This window comes from Periplaneta americana, chromosome 7, assembly GCF_040183065.1.
Source record: "Periplaneta americana isolate PAMFEO1 chromosome 7, P.americana_PAMFEO1_priV1, whole genome shotgun sequence".
Classification (NCBI taxonomy): Eukaryota; Metazoa; Arthropoda; class Insecta; order Blattodea; family Blattidae; genus Periplaneta; species Periplaneta americana.
This window is the reverse complement of record NC_091123.1, coordinates 126,045,561-126,066,043: the sequence shown is the minus strand read 5'-3', so window position 1 is coordinate 126,066,043 and position 20,483 is coordinate 126,045,561. Positions and strand designations below refer to the sequence as shown.

The 20,483-nt window shown below is 42.0% G+C and overlaps 52 non-coding genes across 52 annotated transcripts; all 52 read left to right on the top strand.

The window, feature by feature from the left end:
• Positions 1–10,485: 10,485 nt before the first annotated feature.
• TRNAI-AAU (transfer RNA isoleucine (anticodon AAU)) lies at positions 10,486–10,559 on the top strand. Its single transcript has one exon. It is a non-coding gene; the product is annotated as a tRNA-Ile (tRNA).
• A 274-nt stretch (positions 10,560–10,833) lies between these two features.
• Positions 10,834–10,907, top strand: TRNAI-AAU (transfer RNA isoleucine (anticodon AAU)). The gene has a single exon. It is a non-coding gene; the product is annotated as a tRNA-Ile (tRNA).
• Positions 10,908–11,001: 94 nt separating this feature from the next.
• TRNAI-AAU (transfer RNA isoleucine (anticodon AAU)) lies at positions 11,002–11,075 on the top strand. Its single transcript has one exon. It is a non-coding gene; the product is annotated as a tRNA-Ile (tRNA).
• Positions 11,076–11,169: 94 nt separating this feature from the next.
• TRNAI-AAU (transfer RNA isoleucine (anticodon AAU)) lies at positions 11,170–11,243 on the top strand. Its single transcript has one exon. It is a non-coding gene; the product is annotated as a tRNA-Ile (tRNA).
• A 94-nt stretch (positions 11,244–11,337) lies between these two features.
• Positions 11,338–11,411, top strand: TRNAI-AAU (transfer RNA isoleucine (anticodon AAU)). Its single transcript has one exon. It is a non-coding gene; the product is annotated as a tRNA-Ile (tRNA).
• A 94-nt stretch (positions 11,412–11,505) lies between these two features.
• Positions 11,506–11,579, top strand: TRNAI-AAU (transfer RNA isoleucine (anticodon AAU)). Its single transcript has one exon. It is a non-coding gene; the product is annotated as a tRNA-Ile (tRNA).
• A 94-nt stretch (positions 11,580–11,673) lies between these two features.
• Positions 11,674–11,747, top strand: TRNAI-AAU (transfer RNA isoleucine (anticodon AAU)). Its single transcript has one exon. It is a non-coding gene; the product is annotated as a tRNA-Ile (tRNA).
• Positions 11,748–11,841: 94 nt separating this feature from the next.
• TRNAI-AAU (transfer RNA isoleucine (anticodon AAU)) lies at positions 11,842–11,915 on the top strand. The gene has a single exon. It is a non-coding gene; the product is annotated as a tRNA-Ile (tRNA).
• A 96-nt stretch (positions 11,916–12,011) lies between these two features.
• TRNAI-AAU (transfer RNA isoleucine (anticodon AAU)) lies at positions 12,012–12,085 on the top strand. The gene has a single exon. It is a non-coding gene; the product is annotated as a tRNA-Ile (tRNA).
• Positions 12,086–12,179: 94 nt separating this feature from the next.
• On the top strand, positions 12,180–12,253 carry TRNAI-AAU (transfer RNA isoleucine (anticodon AAU)). The gene has a single exon. It is a non-coding gene; the product is annotated as a tRNA-Ile (tRNA).
• A 94-nt stretch (positions 12,254–12,347) lies between these two features.
• TRNAI-AAU (transfer RNA isoleucine (anticodon AAU)) lies at positions 12,348–12,421 on the top strand. The gene has a single exon. It is a non-coding gene; the product is annotated as a tRNA-Ile (tRNA).
• A 94-nt stretch (positions 12,422–12,515) lies between these two features.
• Positions 12,516–12,589, top strand: TRNAI-AAU (transfer RNA isoleucine (anticodon AAU)). Its single transcript has one exon. It is a non-coding gene; the product is annotated as a tRNA-Ile (tRNA).
• Positions 12,590–12,851: 262 nt separating this feature from the next.
• Positions 12,852–12,925, top strand: TRNAV-AAC (transfer RNA valine (anticodon AAC)). Its single transcript has one exon. It is a non-coding gene; the product is annotated as a tRNA-Val (tRNA).
• Positions 12,926–13,019: 94 nt separating this feature from the next.
• On the top strand, positions 13,020–13,093 carry TRNAI-AAU (transfer RNA isoleucine (anticodon AAU)). Its single transcript has one exon. It is a non-coding gene; the product is annotated as a tRNA-Ile (tRNA).
• A 94-nt stretch (positions 13,094–13,187) lies between these two features.
• TRNAI-AAU (transfer RNA isoleucine (anticodon AAU)) lies at positions 13,188–13,261 on the top strand. Its single transcript has one exon. It is a non-coding gene; the product is annotated as a tRNA-Ile (tRNA).
• Positions 13,262–13,355: 94 nt separating this feature from the next.
• On the top strand, positions 13,356–13,429 carry TRNAI-AAU (transfer RNA isoleucine (anticodon AAU)). The gene has a single exon. It is a non-coding gene; the product is annotated as a tRNA-Ile (tRNA).
• A 94-nt stretch (positions 13,430–13,523) lies between these two features.
• Positions 13,524–13,597, top strand: TRNAI-AAU (transfer RNA isoleucine (anticodon AAU)). The gene has a single exon. It is a non-coding gene; the product is annotated as a tRNA-Ile (tRNA).
• A 94-nt stretch (positions 13,598–13,691) lies between these two features.
• On the top strand, positions 13,692–13,765 carry TRNAI-AAU (transfer RNA isoleucine (anticodon AAU)). The gene has a single exon. It is a non-coding gene; the product is annotated as a tRNA-Ile (tRNA).
• A 94-nt stretch (positions 13,766–13,859) lies between these two features.
• TRNAI-AAU (transfer RNA isoleucine (anticodon AAU)) lies at positions 13,860–13,933 on the top strand. Its single transcript has one exon. It is a non-coding gene; the product is annotated as a tRNA-Ile (tRNA).
• A 94-nt stretch (positions 13,934–14,027) lies between these two features.
• TRNAI-AAU (transfer RNA isoleucine (anticodon AAU)) lies at positions 14,028–14,101 on the top strand. The gene has a single exon. It is a non-coding gene; the product is annotated as a tRNA-Ile (tRNA).
• Positions 14,102–14,195: 94 nt separating this feature from the next.
• Positions 14,196–14,269, top strand: TRNAI-AAU (transfer RNA isoleucine (anticodon AAU)). Its single transcript has one exon. It is a non-coding gene; the product is annotated as a tRNA-Ile (tRNA).
• Positions 14,270–14,363: 94 nt separating this feature from the next.
• TRNAI-AAU (transfer RNA isoleucine (anticodon AAU)) lies at positions 14,364–14,436 on the top strand. Its single transcript has one exon. It is a non-coding gene; the product is annotated as a tRNA-Ile (tRNA).
• A 262-nt stretch (positions 14,437–14,698) lies between these two features.
• On the top strand, positions 14,699–14,772 carry TRNAI-AAU (transfer RNA isoleucine (anticodon AAU)). The gene has a single exon. It is a non-coding gene; the product is annotated as a tRNA-Ile (tRNA).
• Positions 14,773–14,866: 94 nt separating this feature from the next.
• TRNAF-AAA (transfer RNA phenylalanine (anticodon AAA)) lies at positions 14,867–14,940 on the top strand. Its single transcript has one exon. It is a non-coding gene; the product is annotated as a tRNA-Phe (tRNA).
• Positions 14,941–15,202: 262 nt separating this feature from the next.
• TRNAI-AAU (transfer RNA isoleucine (anticodon AAU)) lies at positions 15,203–15,276 on the top strand. The gene has a single exon. It is a non-coding gene; the product is annotated as a tRNA-Ile (tRNA).
• A 94-nt stretch (positions 15,277–15,370) lies between these two features.
• Positions 15,371–15,444, top strand: TRNAI-AAU (transfer RNA isoleucine (anticodon AAU)). The gene has a single exon. It is a non-coding gene; the product is annotated as a tRNA-Ile (tRNA).
• Positions 15,445–15,538: 94 nt separating this feature from the next.
• TRNAI-AAU (transfer RNA isoleucine (anticodon AAU)) lies at positions 15,539–15,612 on the top strand. The gene has a single exon. It is a non-coding gene; the product is annotated as a tRNA-Ile (tRNA).
• Positions 15,613–15,874: 262 nt separating this feature from the next.
• On the top strand, positions 15,875–15,948 carry TRNAI-AAU (transfer RNA isoleucine (anticodon AAU)). The gene has a single exon. It is a non-coding gene; the product is annotated as a tRNA-Ile (tRNA).
• Positions 15,949–16,042: 94 nt separating this feature from the next.
• Positions 16,043–16,116, top strand: TRNAI-AAU (transfer RNA isoleucine (anticodon AAU)). The gene has a single exon. It is a non-coding gene; the product is annotated as a tRNA-Ile (tRNA).
• Positions 16,117–16,210: 94 nt separating this feature from the next.
• Positions 16,211–16,284, top strand: TRNAI-AAU (transfer RNA isoleucine (anticodon AAU)). The gene has a single exon. It is a non-coding gene; the product is annotated as a tRNA-Ile (tRNA).
• Positions 16,285–16,378: 94 nt separating this feature from the next.
• On the top strand, positions 16,379–16,452 carry TRNAI-AAU (transfer RNA isoleucine (anticodon AAU)). The gene has a single exon. It is a non-coding gene; the product is annotated as a tRNA-Ile (tRNA).
• Positions 16,453–16,545: 93 nt separating this feature from the next.
• Positions 16,546–16,619, top strand: TRNAI-AAU (transfer RNA isoleucine (anticodon AAU)). The gene has a single exon. It is a non-coding gene; the product is annotated as a tRNA-Ile (tRNA).
• A 94-nt stretch (positions 16,620–16,713) lies between these two features.
• Positions 16,714–16,787, top strand: TRNAI-AAU (transfer RNA isoleucine (anticodon AAU)). The gene has a single exon. It is a non-coding gene; the product is annotated as a tRNA-Ile (tRNA).
• Positions 16,788–16,881: 94 nt separating this feature from the next.
• Positions 16,882–16,955, top strand: TRNAI-AAU (transfer RNA isoleucine (anticodon AAU)). Its single transcript has one exon. It is a non-coding gene; the product is annotated as a tRNA-Ile (tRNA).
• Positions 16,956–17,049: 94 nt separating this feature from the next.
• TRNAI-AAU (transfer RNA isoleucine (anticodon AAU)) lies at positions 17,050–17,123 on the top strand. Its single transcript has one exon. It is a non-coding gene; the product is annotated as a tRNA-Ile (tRNA).
• Positions 17,124–17,217: 94 nt separating this feature from the next.
• On the top strand, positions 17,218–17,291 carry TRNAI-AAU (transfer RNA isoleucine (anticodon AAU)). Its single transcript has one exon. It is a non-coding gene; the product is annotated as a tRNA-Ile (tRNA).
• A 94-nt stretch (positions 17,292–17,385) lies between these two features.
• TRNAI-AAU (transfer RNA isoleucine (anticodon AAU)) lies at positions 17,386–17,459 on the top strand. Its single transcript has one exon. It is a non-coding gene; the product is annotated as a tRNA-Ile (tRNA).
• Positions 17,460–17,553: 94 nt separating this feature from the next.
• Positions 17,554–17,626, top strand: TRNAI-AAU (transfer RNA isoleucine (anticodon AAU)). The gene has a single exon. It is a non-coding gene; the product is annotated as a tRNA-Ile (tRNA).
• Positions 17,627–17,888: 262 nt separating this feature from the next.
• Positions 17,889–17,962, top strand: TRNAI-AAU (transfer RNA isoleucine (anticodon AAU)). Its single transcript has one exon. It is a non-coding gene; the product is annotated as a tRNA-Ile (tRNA).
• A 94-nt stretch (positions 17,963–18,056) lies between these two features.
• On the top strand, positions 18,057–18,130 carry TRNAF-AAA (transfer RNA phenylalanine (anticodon AAA)). Its single transcript has one exon. It is a non-coding gene; the product is annotated as a tRNA-Phe (tRNA).
• Positions 18,131–18,392: 262 nt separating this feature from the next.
• TRNAI-AAU (transfer RNA isoleucine (anticodon AAU)) lies at positions 18,393–18,466 on the top strand. The gene has a single exon. It is a non-coding gene; the product is annotated as a tRNA-Ile (tRNA).
• A 94-nt stretch (positions 18,467–18,560) lies between these two features.
• On the top strand, positions 18,561–18,634 carry TRNAI-AAU (transfer RNA isoleucine (anticodon AAU)). Its single transcript has one exon. It is a non-coding gene; the product is annotated as a tRNA-Ile (tRNA).
• A 94-nt stretch (positions 18,635–18,728) lies between these two features.
• TRNAI-AAU (transfer RNA isoleucine (anticodon AAU)) lies at positions 18,729–18,802 on the top strand. Its single transcript has one exon. It is a non-coding gene; the product is annotated as a tRNA-Ile (tRNA).
• Positions 18,803–19,064: 262 nt separating this feature from the next.
• On the top strand, positions 19,065–19,138 carry TRNAI-AAU (transfer RNA isoleucine (anticodon AAU)). The gene has a single exon. It is a non-coding gene; the product is annotated as a tRNA-Ile (tRNA).
• Positions 19,139–19,232: 94 nt separating this feature from the next.
• TRNAI-AAU (transfer RNA isoleucine (anticodon AAU)) lies at positions 19,233–19,306 on the top strand. The gene has a single exon. It is a non-coding gene; the product is annotated as a tRNA-Ile (tRNA).
• A 94-nt stretch (positions 19,307–19,400) lies between these two features.
• TRNAI-AAU (transfer RNA isoleucine (anticodon AAU)) lies at positions 19,401–19,474 on the top strand. The gene has a single exon. It is a non-coding gene; the product is annotated as a tRNA-Ile (tRNA).
• A 94-nt stretch (positions 19,475–19,568) lies between these two features.
• TRNAI-AAU (transfer RNA isoleucine (anticodon AAU)) lies at positions 19,569–19,642 on the top strand. The gene has a single exon. It is a non-coding gene; the product is annotated as a tRNA-Ile (tRNA).
• Positions 19,643–19,735: 93 nt separating this feature from the next.
• TRNAI-AAU (transfer RNA isoleucine (anticodon AAU)) lies at positions 19,736–19,809 on the top strand. The gene has a single exon. It is a non-coding gene; the product is annotated as a tRNA-Ile (tRNA).
• A 94-nt stretch (positions 19,810–19,903) lies between these two features.
• On the top strand, positions 19,904–19,977 carry TRNAI-AAU (transfer RNA isoleucine (anticodon AAU)). The gene has a single exon. It is a non-coding gene; the product is annotated as a tRNA-Ile (tRNA).
• Positions 19,978–20,071: 94 nt separating this feature from the next.
• Positions 20,072–20,145, top strand: TRNAI-AAU (transfer RNA isoleucine (anticodon AAU)). Its single transcript has one exon. It is a non-coding gene; the product is annotated as a tRNA-Ile (tRNA).
• Positions 20,146–20,239: 94 nt separating this feature from the next.
• TRNAF-AAA (transfer RNA phenylalanine (anticodon AAA)) lies at positions 20,240–20,313 on the top strand. Its single transcript has one exon. It is a non-coding gene; the product is annotated as a tRNA-Phe (tRNA).
• A 94-nt stretch (positions 20,314–20,407) lies between these two features.
• Positions 20,408–20,481, top strand: TRNAI-UAU (transfer RNA isoleucine (anticodon UAU)). Its single transcript has one exon. It is a non-coding gene; the product is annotated as a tRNA-Ile (tRNA).
• The last annotated feature ends 2 nt before the right edge of the window (positions 20,482–20,483 follow it).

The following is a 20,483-nucleotide window of genomic DNA, read 5'->3' as shown; positions in this document are numbered from 1 at the left end:
ACAGGGACTTTCCAATTTTATGTAGGCCTAACATTTTTTTTTTTTTTTTTTTTGCTTTTCTATGAGTCTTCCTGTAATTTTGAAATAGTAGGCTATGTAACCGAGTCAAGCAACTAATATAAAACTAATTCACTGCAGAGAGAAATATTCTGAGTGTAACAATCAGCTTGAATGCAATAGTGTTTCTGTAATTAATTTATCTTGTTTTTCTTCAATTTTTCATCAAAGTACAGAGAATTGTGTAACTTCTTTCACCAAATGTTAATATCTGATATATTTTAACGTGAAATTTGGTGAATTAAAGATATTTATAATAAATACCCTTCTTCTACTTATTTGTTTACTATTACTAATGTATTTTTGCGAGGTCCAAATTGGGACACTATGAGTCCAAATTAGGCAACCGGTTTCCCAATTTGGACCATTTCCATGATTTTGGTTTTACTTTTTTATATTTATTAGTAATTGTGTAATTTAAAATATAAGACTATAGGATGAAAGTATATAGAATGTAGAATGTACTACAACATATTTTGATTTAATTTAATCATTATTAAAGACATGGGATTTAAAAACAAAAAACTGGTCCAATATAGGCAACCTTCCCCTATTATTTAATTTTTCAAGGCACTTATTCCCTCGATTTAACTCTACAATTATTTTTTCATTAACTTTAAATATTGCATTATCTATACTAATTTTCTTACGGAAACCAAATTTCTTATCACTTAAAGCATTAAATTTGTCTAGATAATTAAGTGAACTTTTGAGAGATTTAAAATACACCGAAAGATTTCTCCACTCAAAGTACATCAGGAATCAAACTTAGATCTTCCTGGCAAGAAAGAAACACGCCAATTCATGTAATGAAATGCTGTTCAGTGATGTTAATGATTTTATAGCTAATCTTTCTTCCTAGGTAAGGATAACAGATCAACATTAAGAGATCGACATGAACTTACCTATTATGTCGCTTTTGTTTCCGCTCGATCTGCTTGTTTCCGGCGCTGAATCGTCAGGTAATGATGGGCGGGAGGAAAAATCTTACCCAGATCATCTTGCAACGCTCCAGCAGTTCCAGACAGGTCGTGCTACGTTCTGCAAAGGCTGCCACTTTGCTCTCTTACTGGGATTGGCGGGAGTTTGCTCTCAGGTGAGCTGTTTTAGGCTTTCTATCTTCTACAGGTAACATTACTTATTAAAACCTAAAAACTTTTAATGTAAGACGTCTATACTCGGCCTACAAAGAGAAAGAAATTGTAACGTTTTTCTGTAACGCTGACGTTACACGTGGTACAGCGTGGCTACGTGGTACAGTGATACAGAAGACTACAAATATATAGAATTATAAATTCTATGAATTGACACATTTAACTTGAAAAGTTGTTGATTTTTATTATTGATCCGCATTTATTTTCTGTTGTTTTTGTAGGTCTATTCATTTTTAATCCTGCCCTTTTCGCTTCATCTTATAATTTATGCAATTGCTTTGTCATGTCATTAAATATGTAGTTTAAATGACATACATCATCTGAATAATCAAAATCAATCAAATAAACTAATAAAATATGTGCAGATATTTATCATGAAACAATAATGACTCTTGTAATGTTAGTAAAGGAATAAAAAATCTATAAAGTAATGACTGTTTCACTTTTATTATATGGAAATGCAAGAGGGTACTGTACAAAATAAAAAAAAGATATAGACTCTAATCACAGCTCCTCAAATGAGATTTTATGTTCTGGCAAAGGATGTTAAAAAATTGACAATAAAATGTCCTAGAAAGTGAGTTCAGTGTAATAACAATTATACAAAAAATTGAGGATTATTACGAATTAAGTTTGCATATAGAAAGAGTCGATCCATTTTTCCAACTCCTCTTTCCCGAATTCAATACCTCGAATAGTCACTTTCCCGAATGGACATGTTACCTAAACCTTTTCCCGATTCCAGTTTCTCGAATGTCCATCAACGTTAATACATAAGTACTTTTCTTGAAATTTGTCGAAATAAAGTTGTCAGAATGAAAGATGGGTGTTTTATTATTATAAACAGTTCTTGTAACCATTGCTTGGTAAGCACATTTCGTTTATCTACTTATTCTACACGATGAAAATTAAAAGATGATTACGAATGCAGAAATCTACTGGTACTTACAGTACCGTTAAAACGGCTTTTCAATAAACCTGGAAGTAAGGTTTATTGGGATTGTCAAAGACTACGCCAGAAAGATGAAGGCTCGTGCGATCATCGAAGGACGAGGGGATAATATTGCTGTCATAAAAAAACTATAGGCCTACCCTGTCACCCACCACATTCACATGCACCGAACAAAGAAACGGCTCAAGCCGAGATTGTTAAAACCAATCAATCTCAAAGAAGCAGTTCATGAATATCCAGAACTAAATTCGGACTATACTTTGTTCCATGATGTCTGACAGGAGAAGTAAACATTGCCGGAAGAGGAGGAAAGAAGTGTAATAAATTGCTACTCAGTCAATAGCAGAGATCTCATTCCACGCTTGTCTTGAAATTGGACTGAGGTAGAGCGCTTCAGATCGCCCAACTTCAAGTCAAGCGTGGAATGAGACCTCTGCCATTGGTTGAATAGCAATTATACTTCTCTCCTCCTGTGTTGGCTATGTTTACATCTCCTGTCAGACATTATGGAACGAAGTATAGTTGCATCCAAATCCATTACACGAAGTTCGTGAGGTGTTCTGAATGTTTTGCCAGAGAGTAAATTTAAACAAATGTTTGATAAGATAAATAAATAAAGTATTTACTACCGGAGCTACATTGAACATAAGTATCTCATTTCTTAAGTTTGATATTCCACAATAGGAATTAAGTAACATTCGGGAAAAGGGATTCGGGACATTTCATTCGGGATTATTTCCTTTCGGATAAATGATCATTCATGGTAATGGATTCGAGATTTTGTATGAGAATCAGAAAGGATGGGTCTTAGCTGAATTTCAGCGATAGTTTACAGATGTAAACCAATAATAAGGATAAACATTGAGTGACCCAAAAATTACTTACCGGTAACGAAATTAAAGCTGGCTGAATTAAACGGTCAATCCTGTTATGAATAATGATGATGATAATGATGATTATGGATGGCATATTTTCAGTTATCTGAAGTTCTGTAATTTGCCTTCTTGCATTCTGGTAATTATAAATAAAATTTCTAAGTTTTTTTTTTTTGCTTTGTTTATAGTCGCTTTAACTACAGTGGTCATATCGTGGCTTTTACTATAGATTTGATATCATTTTGTCTGAAATTCGGCGTTCTTTCTAACTCAAAGACATTTGACGCCCTGACTTGGGGTGCTCTCTCACCATCACAAAATCCACAGCGCTGGCTGGACACTTAAACCCCGAACGGGCCACCGAGGTGCTCTCTCATCTGACGTCTGCCACGTTGGCTGGACACTTAAACCCCCGACCGAAGCACCATCTATCTCCAGGCCGGACATTTAAGGGGAGAATGTAGGTATCGGTAGGTCTCTATCTCCGCCATGTTAAATTGGTGAAATTTTGCACACTAGTAGACAAGAATGTTTTTAATCATCCTTTGATTTTTCAGATTATAATGTTAATGTCATACCTACATTCTCCACTTAAACTCTCACTTGACAGACGCTATCCCGTATACATTGTTGCAACTATTACTATGGCGGATTACTGAAATCCCTGATCACATATATATATATATATATATATATATATATATATATATACACACAGGGACATCATTTTATTTTTACTTCAATTTTTATTGTACCTGAGTTTTTAAATGTACTTCACTCCCACCCCCTCTACTAGTAAACGTCCAACACAACCAAGTACTGAGTAGGCCTATAGTACGTTCCAGAAATATGTTCGCGTTTTCTAGTGACGAAACAGCTTTCAATATTGAATCTTATTTTCGCACAGGTGCTGTCGTCCGTTTGCCTACGTCGCATCTCGAGTTTCCCCACCTGCTTCTGCTCACGCCGCTGAAAAGGCTATTGGCTGGGCTGTCTTAGTCTTTTCTGAAAACATTAATTTCTGTTAGGAATTGGACGTCTACGTAAATGTTTAAAATAACTTAAATAAAAGGGCCTCGTTAAATAATTAATTGTCAAATGATTTCCCCCCTTTCTACGATCCTCCGACATAACTACTTGGACGGACAGTAGATAGCATGTCTGAGTAATTTTATTTTTTCGGATCGGACAGAAGCGAAGATTGAATTTACAGTACGTAAAGTACGTTTTTACAGAGTAGGTACAGAATTATTTCAACATGAGTTATTAGTACGAAGGACGAAACTGGTAATTGGAATTAGGTATAATAGTCTATAGTGCGATAATATGCACAAAAGGACTGAACCCTGTATCGAAATGAACGGTCACCATTTTCAAAAATGTGCTTAAATATCCATATTATGATTATTTTACAATTTAACTTCATTCTCTATATTGTACGCTAATGTACTGTAGACAGTATAATATACACTGCAGAATGAATACATTCGCATGGATAACTCAGTTCGTGAGTAAGAACACTTATTGTTAATACTGTACTGTATTTTGATTAAACAAAAACCTAATGAAAATGATCAAACTCGAAATTGCGATATTTCCTAATTTACGTAAATGGATTAACTACTTTTTTTCCCTCCTATACCTAGTAAAATGATTTGTTTTCATTTTACGCAGTATCATCGAACTCCAGTCGTGGGAAGGGGTAGCAAAAGGTATAGCCAGGTTAATATTAAAAATGTTAGTAAAAATAAAATGATGTCCCTGTATATAATACCATATCATATATATAAAAGGTAAAGTTATCCCCGTAACATGCCATGAAGGCACTTGGGGCATGGAGGTAGAGCACCTCGGCACTAGAATGAGGTGGTGTGGTCGGCACCACGCTCTGACCGCCTTTTACCCCCGGGAAAGACCCGGTACTCAATTTTATAGGAGGCTGAGTGAACCTCGGGGCCGTTCTGAAAGTTTGGCAACGAGAAAAAATCCTGTCACCACCTGGGATCGAACCCCGGACCTTTCAGTCCGTAGCCAGCTGCCAATGCTCTACCAACTGAGCTACCCGGCTGCCCATATCATATATATATATATATATATATATATGTAATCAGGGCTGAAATAATATAATATTGTTAGAGGGTTATGGATGTATTTTTCGTGTAACCCGCCATTTGCCTTTATTACTGGAAATATATAGTGTAATAGACTGAGGGACACACAAAAAAAAAAAACTATTTGGTTGGCAGGCCCCAGGGCTTGAACCTGGGACCTCTATAATGTGTGGTCCAAACCCAAGTGCCTGAACTAACACGCTCGCTCCTAAGACTTTACAGTGGTATTATTTGTGACTCACGTATGTCATTGTAGAATCGATTTATGTAATCTCAGATTAATAGTAGGCGTATGTATTATTTTCACCGTAATTAAATAAGATTGTATTTGATAAAATAATATTCTAGATTAATATTTCTCGTTTCTGAAGTATCCATGGGGATTGTTTCAGTGTGTTTGGTGACAGTTTGTCTGTCTTCTGGACTCGAGACGTGGGCACACAGACGCTGATTGAGGTAGTCCACGAGACGGTGAGAAGGATGCGGTGGATCAGCCCTGGATCTCTCACTACAGCACACTGGACAATTTTATGTGCACCCACAGGTAAGTCTAATGTAATATCAATGGAATATTGTAGGCTGAATCATATGAATAAAATTGCAAAAACGAACTCAGTATTTCTCATAGTAATACGCAGCTAAATTTTCCACGAGTTTCTTAATACACTGGAATGGACGAAATTTTTCTTTGTCAATCAGAAATCAAGTTTATTTATAATAGACAGAGTGCGAATTAAGATTTCTGATGTGAAGGGGATAGAATCCTACATAGAAAATCATTATTATTATTATTATTATTATTATTATTATTATTATTATTATTATTATTATTATTATTATTATTATTATTATTATTCGGAAGGAAATTAAACGCAGAATAAATATGGGAAATGCCTGTTATTATTTGGTTGAGAAGCTTTTGTCATCCAGTCTGCTCTCAAAAAGCTGAAAGTTAGAATTTATAAAACAGTTATATTAGGCCTTCCGGTTGTTTTGTATGGTTGTGAAACTTAGATTCTCATTTTGAGAGAGGAACAGAGGTTAAGGGTGTTTGAGAATAAGGTGCTTAGGAAAATATTTGGGGCTAAGAGGGATGGAGTTACAGGAGAATGGAGAAAATTACACAACGTAGAACTACACGTTCATCTGACATAATTAGGAATATTAAATCCAGACGTTTGAGATAGGCAGGGCATGTAGCACGTATAAGCGTACCCAGAAATGGATATTAGAGTGTTAGTTGGGAGGCCGGAGTGGAAAAGACCTTTGGGGAGGCCGAGACGTAGATGAGAGGATAATATAAAAATTGATTTGAGAGAGGTGGGATATGATGGGATATGATGGTAGAGATTGGATTGATCTTGCTCAGGACAGGGACCGATGGCGGGCTTATGTGAGGGCGGCAATGAACCTCCGGGTTCCTTAAAAGCCATTTGTAAGTACGAGTATTATTGTTATTACGGGTCAACGCTTCGCCGCACTGAGTTGCTTGTCTTGCATCTTGATCATAATAATAATTATATCCATGAGCAGACCTAAGATGTAATTCCTAAGTAAGTTTTTGATTGTTGTCTGCTTGCCGGCGATGATAATATCTAGACTGCTCGGGAAAAAGAATATAAGTCAAAAAATGGTCAAAATAAGATAAGTCAGTATTATGTTGCACCATAACATGTTCTACAGATTGGTATAAACAATATAAGTAAAATAATATAATTACTGTATTCAATAAAAATCAGTTTTCTGGTAGGTATGTAACATTAGCAAACAGTAAGACTGTAAACCATTAAATTGCTTGTACTGAAAAGTTGTATATTTTGACTTATACTCTTTTTCCCGAGCAGTATATTAATATTATTTGCTTTGCTTACTTTATACTTTATAAAGTATACTCGTATTAAAACAATTATATTTTGTGGGGGGGGATAGAAGTTATCCTTGGCAGGGATGTTAATGAGAATTTATGAGAGAGGGATAACTTTCCAACAGGGGGAAATCCTCCCTATCCCCCTCCCCGTTAATTCGCACCCTGATAATAGGCTATATCTGTTGGGTAACAGATAGCACAAGCATCATTTTCGATTTATATTGAACTATCACTGTAGCGCCACGGCGGCAATAGTTTGAAGTACTAGAAATTATGTTTACGTAATATTTCATGTCATTGTTGCACCATGTACTTGTATTTTTGTCGTTTGTTGAGTGAAATCCGCTGATTTTGAGTAAAATTATCGTTGTGGTCAATTTTAAATTATCGCTGTCGATTTTATTGGAATTTATATTTTTCGAATGAGGTTAAGTACCGGTACGGTAGTGAAGAGGGATCGCAAACAAGAGTCCCTCCCAAAAGTGAGTCGCGCCTTCAGAAAGTTTGGGAACCACTGCTTTACAGTATAGTCGAGAAGTATCCAAGAACCACTAACTTGAATCAAGTGGTGTTAGTGAGGAGTGTTCCTGCAGGAAGGAGATGTGCATGTTTCAAGACGGAGGAGTATTACCGAAAGTGACGTGTTAATGTTCCTCTTCCTTTTGCTCCTTCTAAGTGCCTCGCCCATTGATTCCTAACATGCAAACACAAGGAAGTATTGCGTGAGAAGATATTACAGTGATAATTTTATTTATTGTCTAACTTCCTGCGTTGATTTTAATGTACGGTACCTTACATTGGAGAAATATGAGTAACACGTAAAATCAATTAGTTTACTAATGGAATAATAGGCTAACTTTTAATTAACTTCACTGTAAAGTGAGATGGTGTTTTAATATGAAATTCTGTGTCCAATATGGGTCGTAGTGAAAGCTATATAAAACTTTATGAAACTGTGGTAAGAAAATAAAATGGGTAACCTCTAGGGCAGGGTAGGGCAAATCTGTCCAAAAATGTCATAACGTCAAGTATATTCCCTCTCCCTCCACCACAATCTTTTTTTCTCTCTCTCTTGTACGGAAGAGGGAACCGAAGGTTTGCACTGCAGGCTGAGGCTTATTGTACTTACCACTCCTATTACTTAGCGTCGTGCATTACAGACGCTGTGTTCGGTTCAAGTTTGTCAAGTAGGGTAAATTTCGATATTCGCCGATGTTCGCTCTGGAGAAGGAAGTCTGTCGTGTTCGTTTCACCTTGTTATATAAATATTGTCTGCCCTCCACTCGTGGTTTAACCACTTCGAGATTTAGCACAGACCTTGCGATTAGTTTTTCTTATGAAATATGAAGTTTTTAATATCTTGGTTGTCTCTCTTATGTTCGAATATTGCAAGACACTTAAAGGCACATTCACAATGAAAATTAAACGCAAACGGACCATAAATACAAAACCTTGGACCCATGTTACTTAATGAAAGCATTCACAATGAAATACGTTAAGTGCAAACTCTAACATAAACTCAAGAAAAGTTTGCATACCTCAAACTTTCGCGCTTGCGCTTGCGTATTTTGAAACAGCACGATACTCCTATTCTTTCAATGACTGGGTAGCCGAACGATCGCGTTCCTGTATAAGTACAGCACGCCTGCACCCTGAACTGAACCCGAGCTGTAGTATGGATGATGATGATGATGATATACACCACTGCAGTACGATGGAAAGAAAAGAAGTAAGGCCATGTACAGTTGTCAAAAGAAAAAGTGGCTGCTCTCTTGAAGCAAAGTTTCCTTCGGGTATCTTCGCTACAATTCGGAAACAGGCGATGTTACATGTTGTTGGACCACGTTGCCTGATATCTAAAGTTATAATTAAAATAGCCTGTGTGTTACTTAATAGCGTAATGGTAGCGTTCCGGCCTCTCATTCGTGAGGTTTTACGTTCGAATACAATCTCGTGCTATTAATGTTTTTTTTTGTTTTGTTTTTAAGAGAGAGGGACAAAATATACATAATTGCTTCATTCTCTTTTACGATTATTTGAGTAATTAACAGCAGGTTCATTAATGTATTATGCCATGACTTTATTATTATGACATTGTGGCTATAAATGGAAAGAAAAAAGATTTTATTCTCAACAAAAATATCTTTCGTGGCATACACAAAACAAACTTACTGGCGTCTGCCTTAGAACATTCAGACAATTAAGTGTTCAAAAAACAAAACAAAAAGTCACGATTCAATATTTAGTCTACCTCCCCCTTATCTCGATCACATCTTGCAGTCAAGTGGGCATGGAATCGACTAGTCCTTGCAAATAGTGACTGTTCTTAGACACGACATTCCAGACATTCTGAACATACCTGCATAAGTGTTCTGCCCATGGGCAGGTCTATCATTGCAAACCCAGCATTCTCCAATCTTTCCTATTTTCTGCCTTCCGTTTAGTCTCCTTATGTCGTCTATTATTCTTCTCAACCAGAGACCCAACCAATTCTTTTTTCTCTTTCTAATCAGTTTCAGCATCATTCTTTCTTCACCCACTTTTTCCAACACAACTTCATTTCTTATTCTGTTCACTTCACACGCTCCGTTCTTTTTCACATCCACATTTCAAATGCTTCTATTCGTTTCTCTTCATTTCGTCGTAATATCCATGTTTCTTCCCCATACAATGCCACACTCCACACAAACCACTTCACTAGTCTCTTCCTTAGTTCTTTCTCCAGATATCCGCAGAAGATGGTCCTTTTTCTATTAAAAGCTTCCTTTGCTCATGCTTGCAGCTTTTCTTGGGAAGGATAAATGCGTTAACTTCCCGTTGCTTTCCGCACACCACTGTCTCTTTCGCATCTTATTAGATCCCAGGGGGCCCAAGCGTGGAGATGAGGAGAGTGGATTTGACAAAATGGGCCTTCCGGACTTCACCGAAATTCACAGCAAGGGTTATTTGCTTACTTACTTACTTACTTACTTAATTACTCGCTTTTAAGGAACCCGGAGGTTCATTGCCGCCCTTACATAAGCCCGCCATTGGTCCCTATTCTGAGTAAGATTAATCTAGTCTCTATCATCATAATTCACCTCCCTCAAATCCATTTTAATATTATCTTCCCATCTACGTCTCGGCCTCCCCAAAGTTCTTTTTTCCTCCAGCCTCCCAACTAACACTCTATATGCATTTCTGGATTCGCCCAAACGCGCTACATGCCAATGCAAGGGTTAAGAACCTAAAAGGGAGAAGTTAAACTAAGGGAAAGAAGAAGAAAAAGTTCTATCTGGATGTAAAACCCGATCAGAGACCGACAAATCCTAATTAGTCTTTGCCCCCCGCATGCTAATAACGCGAAGGTCGAGGGTTCGATCCCCTCACGGGACATGTGTATTTTGTGTCTTAGACGAACAGTTACATTGTAAAGCTTTCATATGATGGTCACAATACATGATCCTGTAAATACTACTGTTACTACATCGGCCTGTTAGATCAGTTGGTTAGAGCGTCGTGCTAATAACGCGAAAGTCGTGGGTTCGATCCCCTCACGGGCCATGTGTATTTTGTGTCTCAGAGGGACAGTCACATTGAAACGCTTTCGGATGATGGTCACAGTACATGATCCTGTAAATACTACTGTTACTACATTGGCCTGTTAGCTCAGCTGGTTAGATCGTCGTGCTAATAACGCCAAGGTCGAGCGTTCGATCCCGCGTTCGATCCCCTCACAGGCCATGTGTATTTTGTGTCTTAGAGGGACAGTCACATTGTAACACTTTCGGATGATGGTCACAATACATGATCCTGTAAATACTACTGTTTCTGTGTCGGCCTGTTAGCTCAGCTGGTTAGAGCGTCGTGCTAATAACGCGAAGGTCGTAGGTTCGATCCCCTCACGGGCCATGTGTATTTTGTGTCTTAGAGGGACAGTCACATTGTAACGCTTTCGGATGATGGACACAATACATCATCCTGTAAATACTACTGTTGCTGTATCGGCCTGTTAGCTCAGCTGGTTAGAGCGTCGTGCTAATAACGCGAAGGTCGTGGGTTCGATCCCCTCACGGGCCATGTGTATTTTGTGTCTTAGAGGGACAGTCCCATTGTAACGCTTTCGGATGATGGTCACAATACATGATCCTGTAAATACTACTGTTGCTGTATCGGCCTGTTAGCTCAGCTGGTTAGAGCGTCGTGCTAATAACGCGAAGGTCGTGGGTTCGATCCCCTCACGGGCCATGTGTATTTTGTGTCTTAGAGGGACAGTCCCATTGTAACGCTTTCGGATGATGGTCACAATACATGATCCTGTAAATACTAGTGTTAGTACATCGGCCTGTTAGCTCAGCTGGTTAGAGCGTCGTGCTAATAACGCGAAGGTCGAGGGTTCGATCCCATCACGGGCCATGTGTATTTTGTGTCTTAGAGGGACAGTCCCATTGTAACGCTTTCGGATGATGGTCACAATACATGATCCAGTAAATACTAGTGTTAGTACATCGGCCTGTTAGCTCAGCTGGTTAGAGCGTCGTGCTAATAACGCGAAGGTCGAGGGTTCGATCCCCTCACGGGCCATGTGTATTTTGTGTCTTAGAGGGACAGTCACATTGTAACGCTTTCGGATGATGGTCATAATACATGATCCTGTAAATACTACTGTTGCTACATCGGCCTGTTAGCTCAGCTGGTTAGAGAGTTGTGCTAATAACGCGAAGGTGGAGGGTTCGATCCCCTCACAGGCCATCTGTATTTTGTGTCTTAGAGGGACAGTCACATTGTAACGCTTTCGGATGACGGTCACAATACATGATCCTGTAAATACTACTGTTACTGTATCGGCCTGTTAGCTCAGTTGGTTAGAGCGTCGTGCTAATAACGCGAAGGTCGAGGGTTCGATCCCCTCACGGGCCATGTGTATTTTGTGTCTTAGAGGGACAGTCACATTGTAACGCTTTCGGATGATGGTCACAATATACATGATACTGTAAATACTACTGTTACTGTATCGGCCTGTTAGCTCAGCTGGTTAGAGCGTCGTGCTAATAACGCGAAGGTCGAGGGTTCGATCCCCTCACGGGCCATGTGTATTTTGTGTCTTAGAGGGACAGTCACATTGTAACGCTTTCGGATGATGGTCACAATACATGATCCTGTAAATACTAGTGTTAGTACATCGGCCTGTTAGCTCAGCTGGTTAGAGCGTCGTGCTAATAACGCGAAGGTCGTGGGTTCGATCCCCTCACGGGCCATGTGTATTTTGTGTCTTAGAGGGACAGTCCCATTGTAACGCTTTCGGATGATGGTCACAATACATGATCCTGTAAATACTAATGTTAGTACATCGGCCTGTTAGCTCAGTTGGTTAGAGCGTCATGCTAATAACGCGAAGGTCGAGGGTTCGATCCCATCACGGGCCATGTGTATTTTGTGTCTTAGAGGGACAGTCCCATTGTAACGCTTTCGGATGATGGTCACAATACATGATCCTGTAAATACTAGTGTTAGTACATCGGCCTGTTAGCTCAGCTGGTTAGAGCGTCGTGCTAATAACGCGAAGTTCGAGGGTTCGATCCCTTCACGGGCCATGTGTATTTTGTGTCTTAGAGGGACAGTCACATTGTAACGCTTTCGGATGATGGTCACAATATATGATCCTGTAAATACTACTGTTACTGTATCGGCCTGTTAGCTCAGTTGGTTAGAGCGTCGTGCTAATAACGCGAAATTCGTGTGTTCGATCCTCTCCCGGGCCATGTGTATTTTGTGTCTTAGAGGGATAGTCACATTGAAACGCTTTCGGATGACGGTCATAATACATGATCCTGTAAATACTAGTGTTAGTACATCGGCCTGTTAGCTCAGCTGGTTAGAGCGTCGTGCTAACAACGCGAAGGTCGTGGGTTCGATCCCCTCACGGGCCATGTGTATTTTGTGTCTTAGAGGGACAGTCACATTGTAACGCTTTCGGATGATGGACACAATACATCATCCTGTAAATACTACTGTTGCTGTATCGGCCTGTTAGCTCAGCTGGTTAGAGCGTCGTGCTAATAACGCGAAGGTCGTGGGTTCGATCCCCTCACGGGCCATGTGTATTTTGTGTCTTAGAGGGACAGTCCCATTGTAACGCTTTCGGATGATGGTCACAATACATGATCCTGTAAATACTACTGTTGCTGTATCGGCCTGTTAGCTCAGCTGGTTAGAGCGTCGTGCTAATAACGCGAAGGTCGTGGGTTCGATCCCCTCACGGGCCATGTGTATTTTGTGTCTTAGAGGGACAGTCCCATTGTAACGCTTTCGGATGATGGTCACAATACATCATCCTGTAAATACTAGTGTTAGTACATCGGCCTGTTAGCTCAGCTGGTTAGAGCGTCGTGCTAATAACGCGAAGGTCGAGGGTTCGATCCCCTCACGGGCCATGTGTATTTTGTGTCTTAGAGGGACAGTCCCATTGTAACGCTTTCGGATGATGGTCACAATACATGATCCTGTAAATACTAGTGTTAGTACATCGGCCTGTTAGCTCAGCTGGTTAGAGCGTCGTGCTAATAACGCGAAGGTCGAGGGTTCGATCCCATCACGGGCCATGTGTATTTTGTGTCTTAGAGGGACAGTCCCATTGTAACGCTTTCGGATGATGGTCACAATACATGATCCAGTAAATACTAGTGTTAGTACATCGGCCTGTTAGCTCAGCTGGTTAGAGCGTCGTGCTAATAACGCGAAGGTCGAGGGTTCGATCCCCTCACGGGCCATGTGTATTTTGTGTCTTAGAGGGACAGTCACATTGTAACGCTTTCGGATGATGGTCACAATACATGATCCTGTAAATACTAGTGGTAGTAAATCGGCCTGTTAGCTCAGCTGGTTAGAGCGTCGTGCTAATAACGGGAAGGTCGAGGGTTCGATCCCCTCACGAGCCATGTGTATTTCGTGTCTTGTAGGGACAATCACATTGTAACGCTTTCGGATGATGGTCATAATACATGATCCTGTAAATACTACTGTTGCTACATCGGCCTGTTAGCTCAGCTGGTTAGAGATTTGTGCTAATAACGCGAAGGTGGAGGGTTCGATCCCCTCACAGGCCATGTGTATTTTGTGTCTTAGAGGGACAGTCACACAGTAACGCTTTCGGATGACGGTCACAATACATGATCCTGTAAATACTACTGTTACTGTATCGGCCTTCTAGCTCAGCTGGTTAGAGCGTCGTGCTAATAACGCGAAGGTCGAGGGTTCGATCCCCTCACGGGCCATGTGTATTTTGTGTCTTAGAGGGACAGTCACATTGTAACGCTTTCGGATGATGGTCACAATACATGATCCTGTAAATACTACTGTTACTGTATCGGCCTGTTAGCTCAGCTGGTTAGAGCGTCGTGCTAATAACGCCAAGGTCGAGGGTTCGATCCCTCACGGGCCATGTGTATTTTGTGTCTTGTAGGGACAATCACATTGTAACGCTTTCGGATGATGGTCGTAATACATGATCCTGTAAATACTACTGTTGCCACATCGGCCTGTTAGCTCCGCTGGTTAGAGAGTTGTGCTAATAACGCCAAGGTCGAGCGTTCGATCCCCTCACAGGCCATCTGTATTTTGTGTCTTAGAGGGACAGTCACATTGTAACGCTTTCGGATGACGGTCACAATACATGATCCTGTAAATACTACTGTTACTGTATCGGCCTGTTAGCTCAGCTTGTTAGAGCGTCGTGCTAATAACGCGAAGGTCGAGGGTTCGATCCCCTCACGGGCGATGTGTATTTTGTGTCTTAGAGGGACAGTCACATTGTAACGCTTTCGGATGATGGTCACAATACATGATCCTGTAAATACTAGTGTTCCTGTCTCGGCCTGTTAACTCAGCTGGTTAGAGCGTAGTGCTAAAAACGCGAAGGTCGAGGGTTCGATCCCCTCACGGGCCATGTGTATTTTGTGTCTTAGAGGGACAGTCCCATTGTAACGCTTTCGGATGATGGTCACAATACATGATCCTGTAAATACTAGTGCTAGCACATCGGCCTGTTAGCTCAGCTGGTTCGAGCGTCGTGCTAATAACGCGAAGGTCGTGGGTTCGATCCTGTCACGGGCCACGTGTATTTGGTGTCTTAGAGGGACAGTCACATTGTAACGCTTTCGGATGATGGTCACAATACATGATCCTGTAAATACTACTGTTACTGTATCGGCCTGTTAGCTCAGCTGGTTAGAGCGTCGTGCTAATAACGCGAAGGTCGTGGGTTCGATCCCCTCACGGGCCATGTGTATTTTATGTCTTAGAGGGACAGTCCCATTGTAACGCTTTCGGATGATGGTCACAATACATGATCCTGTAAATACTACTGGTGCTGTATCGGCCTGTTAGCTCAGCTGGTTAGAGCGTCGTGCTAATAACGCGAAGGTCGTGGGTTCGATCCCCTCATGGGCCGTGTTTGTTTTGTGTCTTAGAGGGACAGTCACATTGTAACGCTTTCGGATGATGGTCACAATATATGATCCTGTAAATACTACTGTCACTGTATCGGCCTGTTAGCTCAGTTGGTTAGAGCGTCGTGCTAATAACGCGAAGGTCGTGGGTTCGATCCTCTCACGGGCCACGTGTATTTTGTGTCTTAGAGGGACAGTCACAATGTAACGCTTTCGGATGATGGTCACAATACATGATCCTGTAAATACTACTGTTACTGTATCGGCCTCTTAGCTCAGCTGGTTAGAGCGTCGTGCTAATAACGCGAAGGTCGTGTGTTCGATCCTCTCCCGGGCCATGTGTATTTTGTGTCTTAGAGGGATAGTCACATTGAAACGCTTTCGGATGACGGTCATAATACATGATCCTGTAAATACTAGTGTTAGTACATCGGCCTGTTAGCTCAGCTGGTTAGAGCGTCGTGCTAATAACGCGAAGGTCGTGGGTTCGATCCCCTCACGGGCCATGTGTATTTTGTGTCTTAGAGGGACAGTCCCATTGTAACGCTTTCGGATGATGGTCACAATACATGATCCTGTAAATACTACTGTTTCTCTATCGGCCTGTTAGCTCAGCTGGTTAGAGCGTTGTGCTAATAACGCGAACATCGAGGGTTCGATCCCCTCACGGGCCATGTGTATTTTGTGTCTTACAGGGACAGTCACATTGTAACGCTTTCGGATGATGGTCACAATACATGATCCTGTAAATACTAGTGTTAGTACGTCGGCCTGTTAGCTCAGCTGGTTAGAGCGTCGTGCTAATAACGCGAAGGTCGTGGGTTCGATCCCCTCACGGGCCATGTGTATTTTGTGTCTTAGAGGGACAGTCCCATTGTAACGCTTTCGGATGATGGTCACAATACATGATCCTGTAAATACTAGTGTTAGTACATCGGCCTGTTAGCTCAGCTGGTTAGAGCGTCGTGCTAATAACGCGAAGGTCGAGGGTTCGATCCCCTCACGAGCCATGTGTATTTCGTGTCTTGTAGGGCAATCACATTGTAACGCTTTCGGATGATGGTCATAATACATGATCCTGTAAATACTACTGTTGCTACATCGGCCTGTTAGCTCAGCTGGTTAGAGAGTTGTGCTAATAACGCGAAGGTGGAGGGTTCGATCCCCTCACAGGCCATCTGTATTTTGTGTCTTAGAGGGACAGTCACATTGTAACGCTTTCGGATGACGGTCACAATACATGATCCTGTAAATACTACTGTTACTGTATCGGCCTGTTAGCTCAGCTGGTTAGAGCGTCGTGCTAATAACGCGAAGGTCGAGGGTTCGATCCCCTCACAGGCCATGTGTATTTTGTGTCTTAGAGGGACAGTCACATTGTAACGCTTTCGGATGATGGTCACAATACATGATCCTGTAAATACTACTGTTACTGTATCGGCCTGTTAGCTCAGCTGGTTAGAGCGTCGTGCTAATAACGCGAAGGTCGAGGGTTCGATCCCCTCACGGGCCATGTGTATTTTGTGTCTTAGAGGGACAGTCACATTGTAACGCTTTCGGATGATGGTCACAATACATGATCCTGTAAATACTAGTGGTAGTAAATCGGCCTGTTAGCTCAGCTGGTTAGAGCGTCGTGCTAATAACGGGAAGGTCGAGGGTTCGATCCCCTCACGAGCCATGTGTATTTCGTGTCTTGTAGGGACAATCACATTGTAACGCTTTCGGATGATGGTCATAATACATGATCCTGTAAATACTACTGTTGCTACATCGGCCTGTTAGCTCAGCTGGTTAGAGATTTGTGCTAATAACGCGAAGGTGGAGGGTTCGATCCCCTCACAGGCCATGTGTATTTTGTGTCTTAGAGGGACAGTCACACAGTAACGCTTTCGGATGACGGTCACAATACATGATCCTGTAAATACTACTGTTACTGTATCGGCCTGCTAGCTCAGCTGGTTAGAGCGTCGTGCTAATAACGCGAAGGTCGAGGGTTCGATCCCCTCACGGGCCATGTGTATTTTGTGTCTTAGAGGGACAGTCACATTGTAACGCTTTCGGATGATGGTCACAATACATGATCCTGTAAATACTACTGTTACTGTATCGGCCTGTTAGCTCAGCTGGTTAGAGCGTCGTGCTAATAACGCCAAGGTCGAGGGTTCGATCCCTCACGGGCCATGTGTATTTTGTGTCTTGTAGGGACAATCACATTGTAACGCTTTCGGATGATGGTCGTAATACATGATCCTGTAAATACTACTGTTGCTACATCGGCCTGTTAGCTCCGCTGGTTAGAGAGTTGTGCTAATAACGCCAAGGTCGAGCGTTCGATCCCCTCACAGGCCATCTGTATTTTGTGTCTTAGAGGGACAGTCACATTGTAACGCTTTCGGATGACGGTCACAATACATGATCCTGTAAATACTACTGTTACTGTATCGGCCTGTTAGCTCAGCTTGTTAGAGCGTCGTGCTAATAACGCGAAGGTCGAGGGTTCGATCCCCTCACGGGCGATGTGTATTTTGTGTCTTAGAGGGACAGTCACATTGTAACGCTTTCGGATGATGGTCACAATACATGATCCTGTAAATACTAGTGTTCCTGTCTCGGCCTGTTAACTCAGCTGGTTAGAGCGTAGTGCTAAAAACGCGAAGGTCGAGGGTTCGATCCCCTCACGGGCCATGTGTATTTTGTGTCTTAGAGGGACAGTCCCATTGTAACGCTTTCGGATGATGGTCACAATACATGATCCTGTAAATACTAGTGCTAGCACATCGGCCTGTTAGCTCAGCTGGTTCGAGCGTCGTGCTAATAACGCGAAGGTCGTGGGTTCGATCCTGTCACGGGCCACGTGTATTTTGTGTCTTAGAGGGACAGTCACATTGTAACGCTTTCGGATGATGGTCACAATACATGATCCTGTAAATACTACTGTTACTGTATCGGCCTGTTAGCTCAGCTGGTTAGAGCGTCGTGCTAATAACGCGAAGGTCGTGGGTTCGATCCCCTCACGGGCCATGTGTATTTTATGTCTTAGAGGGACAGTCCCATTGTAACGCTTTCGGATGATGGTCACAATACATGATCCTGTAAATACTACTGGTGCTGTATCGGCCTGTTAGCTCAGCTGGTTAGAGCGTCGTGCTAATAACGCGAAGGTCGTGGGTTCGATCCCCTCATGGGCCGTGTTTGTTTTGTGTCTTAGAGGGACAGTCACATTGTAACGCTTTCGGATGATGGTCACAATATATGATCCTGTAAATACTACTGTCACTGTATCGGCCTGTTAGCTCAGTTGGTTAGAGCGTCGTGCTAATAACGCGAAGGTCGTGGGTTCGATCCTCTCACGGGCCACGTGTATTTTGTGTCTTAGAGGGACAGTCACAATGTAACGCTTTCGGATGATGGTCACAATACATGATCCTGTAAATACTACTGTTACTGTATCGGCCTCTTAGCTCAGCTGGTTAGAGCGTCGTGCTAATAACGCGAAGGTCGTGTGTTCGATCCTCTCCCGGGCCATGTGTATTTTGTGTCTTAGAGGGATAGTCACATTGAAACGCTTTCGGATGACGGTCATAATACATGATCCTGTAAATACTAGTGTTAGTACATCGGCCTGTTAGCTCAGCTGGTTAGAGCGTCGTGCTAATAACGCGAAGGTCGTGGGTTCGATCCCCTCACGGGCCATGTGTATTTTGTGTCTTAGAGGGACAGTCCCATTGTAACGCTTTCGGATGATGGTCACAATACATGATCCTGTAAATACTACTGTTTCTCTATCGGCCTGTTAGCTCAGCTGGTTAGAGCGTTGTGCTAATAACGCGAACATCGAGGGTTCGATCCTCTCACGGGCCATGTGTATTTTGTGTCTTACAGGGACAGTCACATTGTAACGCTTTCGGATGATGGTCACAATACATGATCCTGTAAATACTAGTGTTAGTACGTCGGCCTGTTAGCTCAGCTGGTTAGAGCGTCGTGCTAATAACGCGAAGGTCGTGGGTTCGATCCCCTCACGGGCCATGTGTATTTTGTGTCTTAGAGGGACAGTCCCATTGTAACGCTTTCGGATGATGGTCACAATACATGATCCTGTAAATACTAGTGTTAGTACATCGGCCTGTTAGCTCAGCTGGTTAGAGCGTCGTGCTAATAACGCGAAGGTCGAGGGTTCGATCCCCTCACGAGCCATGTGTATTTCGTGTCTTGTAGGGCAATCACATTGTAACGCTTTCGGATGATGGTCATAATACATGATCCTGTAAATACTACTGTTGCTACATCGGCCTGTTAGCTCAGCTGGTTAGAGAGTTGTGCTAATAACGCGAAGGTGGAGGGTTCGATCCCCTCACAGGCCATCTGTATTTTGTGTCTTAGAGGGACAGTCACATTGTAACGCTTTCGGATGACGGTCACAATACATGATCCTCTAAATACTACTGTTACTGTATCGGCCTGTTAGCTCAGCTGGTTAGAGCGTCGTGCTAATAACGCGAAGGTCGAGGGTTCGATCCCCTCACGGGCCATGTGTATTTTGTGTCTTAGAGGGACAGTCACATTGTAACGCTTTCGGATGATGGTCACAATACATGATCCTGTAAATACTACTGTTACTGTATCGGCCTGTTAGCTCAGCTGGTTAGAGCGTCGTGCTAATAACGCGAAGGTCGAGGGTTCGATCCCCTCACGGGCCATGTGTATTTTGTGTCTTAGAGGGACAGTCACATTGTAACGCTTTCGGATGATGGTCACAATACATGATCCTGTAAATACTACTGCTCCTGTCTCGGCCTGTTAACTCAGCTGGTTAGAGCGTAGTGCTAAAAACGCGAAGGTCGAGGGTTCGATCCCCTCACGGGCCATGTGTATTTTGTGTCTTAGAGGGACAGTCCCATTGTAACGCTTTCGGATGATGGTCACAATACATGATCCTGTAAATACTAGTGCTAGTACATCGGCCTGTTAGCTCAGCTGGTTCGAGCGTCGTGCTTATAACGCGAAGGTCGTGGGTTCGATCCTCTCACGGGCCACG